The following is a 3,189-nucleotide window of genomic DNA, read 5'->3' as shown; positions in this document are numbered from 1 at the left end:
TCGATACTACTCGTATATACTTGTATATTATCTTTGTTTATATCGACCCCTCTCTTCTACATATCTTTCAATAGTATATCAATTGAGGACATGAGTGGGTTAAGGTTTTGTTTTGCAAATTTTTAGATTTGAGAAAATGACATATTATTTTAGTATTTTTTTTTTTTTTAATAAATGACCTATTCTATTAAGAGAGAAATAATGTGATGAAACAGAAATCCTGGGTCATTAATGTTACAAAGCTCAGACAAGCAGATGGAACCTTTATTCAATAATGAATTTTCGAAACTTCGTCACATAGCACACTCGTATACTTAAGCATTCAATTTTAAAAAGTTAAATTAGAGCTGAAAAATAAGCTATTCAAAAGTACATTGTTGCGCCCACTGTTGCGTGACTACTTAAGGTTTCCGGCAAAAAATAAAAAATTATCCTGAGTATTAATGAATTGCAAATTAAAATTTTCAAAAGCTCGATTAATATTCTAATATAAAAGTAACAACGCCTCTTGAAAACTTCTAAATTTTTTTTTCATAGATATTAATTTCTAAAAAAATAAATGCACTATCAATTTTTGAAAACCCATCAAATATAATACTTCATCTAACGTTAAATTTTGATACTGAAACTAAACGTTTTAAAATTAAAATCATTAAAATTAATGAGTTTAAAATTCATTATAGGGTGTATATACTTATGATCTTACATATCGCAGAACATTTGATGTAATTCACTAAAACATACCAACGATACTTTCGATTAACTTTTGATCTTAATTTATTTTATTAATATATTTTTCTGAATATTTTTAATTTTTTAAATAAATAAAATAAAGCAGTTTATTTTATTCCTTGACTTTGATAAATTATACCGGCATAGTTCTACTAAAACATTCGTTTTAAGAATATCTTTTTTTACTTTATTTGTTGTATTGCTTGTTTGAAAAGAATGAATTTATTCAGTAAAAGAAATGAAATATTCAAACGCTAAAAAATAATTGCTTTTTGGTTAGCAGCTAATCTAGCATTTTTGATTTTTTTACACAAAATGTGGCAGCAGATTTTGATTCAGTACGGCTAAAACAATTCTATTGAAAATATCATTGACAAAAAAAAAAAAAATGTTTTCTCAGTTCCTAGGATCAAAATTTTTAAGCAACTATTTACGTTTCGGTTTGAATTCACTATTTGACGGTTTGGCTATCTTATCTTCAATTCATATGCTATCGATGCTCTCGGATTAGTGGAAAAGAGAAATTTTCTTTATTCGAACAGAAAAAATTTATGTTGTTATTTTAAAAGGTCAGTGTAGAAAAACTGATTGAAAAATAAATATTTTTCTGATGAATTTATAAAAAATACTTATATACATTAAATAATAAAAATAAAATACTTGTTAGTGTGTTGCAACATCTTTTAAAGCAAACCAGGTAGTTAAATAACCTTTACCAAGCCACTTTAATGATTTTTTTTTTTTTTCAAAATAGTTTAGATTGGTCCAACAGTGTTTGGAATGAAGTGGTTTTCGAATCCTAAAAAAAAAAAAATTTCTAAGGTGGCTGGGCTATTATTTTTATTGTTAAATTAAAGTTTAATCTTCCCAAACTGGGCACCTCAAGACTACTCAAATTATTTTTAAGCTCGACAAGAGTGCTACGAAGTGTTTTAAGACAAGAGTTCCGCGAGGAAAAAAGTTTGGGAATCACTGGTGTATTCAACATACACTAAAATTTTATACGGTTAAAAATATGACTAAAAAATCCGAATAAATTTGTAACAATTAATTTTTAACAAAAATTTCAATCGGATATAGAACTAGTTGAATAAACATTTATTCCGATCGACAGTTAATCCAGTAAAAACTTATTTATTTTATTTTTAGAAGCAATGAAATATTGTCCTTTAATTAAAGGGTCTGTTTGATGAAAACTTGAGTCAAAAAAAAAAAAATAAAAAATAACAAATTTTTTAGTCGCTTCCAATGACTATAAAATATGATAATTTTCCAATTATTCTTTTTATATTATTCGTGACTAGTATTTTCAAAAATTCCATTTGTATATATTAAAATTCAACATCTGGTAGAGCAGACTCAATTTTCCTATTCAAACGCTCTATAATTTAATTTTAAAAAAGAGATCACTCTAGACTTAGCTACTTTTGAATCAAAAATAATTTTTAAAAACAGTTATACATTGTATTAATAATGATAAATTACTCAGATCCAGTTAGTAGTAAAGTACTAAGTTAGTAGTAAAGGAAATGGAATGATAGATATTGTGGCTTTAATTAGAAAAATCTTCAAGTTTTTTTTTTTTTTTGTGGCATGACAGCGTCATTGGATAAAAGATTAGAAAACCTCTACATTAATCGACGTTATTCCAAATAAGAGATAAATAAGATGGATTTGCGATGAACTCAGGTCTATGTAAAAAATCTTACTGAAGAGAAAAAATGTCTTTCTTTGGACAATATTCCCCGTTATATACGGACCTTGAATGAGTTGGAAGGAAGAAATATTGAACACCTGATAAGGAATGAAATGTGACCGTCAAGTCTATACTCCGCATTAGCTGACTTCCATCCTGCAGTCTTAACCATTTCGTTTCAGTGACACGTTTTTAAATCTTTCGTGAATGGACCAGAGGGTCAAAAAGACAACTTACCTAAATTTATCTTAGATCAAATAGAACTTGTTTATTTAAGTAGAATCATAAAATTTACTTATATGATCGTACTGATTGACGTAAAATATGATATTGTATTTAAGCTTTTGCTTAACTGTCATGGAATGATATAATGTCTCTTTATAGTTTTTTGTTTTCAGGTCAAGGTCAAATATGTTATTTTTTTATGATCTCAGAATTGGCGAAATTATACATTTCCATAAGAAGGAAAGCCACTTTAATTTGAAGATAAAAGGGAGAAAAAAGACCGACTAGAACGGAAAGGCCAATAACCTTCCCACCCCCTCTGAAGGGTAAGTAAAAGAGAGTGGGAGCATAAAAGGACCAAGGAGATGAACGGATATCGTAAGTGGGGAGGAATTAGAAGTAGAGGGGAGAAAAAGAGTAAAAAGGACAAGAAGAGAGAAAGTAAGACAACAGTTGAAGGAGAGTCGAGGATCAGCCAATGAGGTGAGAACAGTTGAAGGGCGGTTGAGAGAGTTGAAGTCAGTGGAAAACAGTTG

The sequence above is a fragment of the Halyomorpha halys genome, unplaced genomic scaffold (assembly GCF_000696795.3).
Source record: "Halyomorpha halys isolate HHAL.00 unplaced genomic scaffold, Hhal_1.1 Scaffold1183.1, whole genome shotgun sequence".
Taxonomy (NCBI): Eukaryota; Metazoa; Arthropoda; class Insecta; order Hemiptera; family Pentatomidae; genus Halyomorpha; species Halyomorpha halys.
This window is presented reverse-complemented; position numbering follows the sequence as displayed.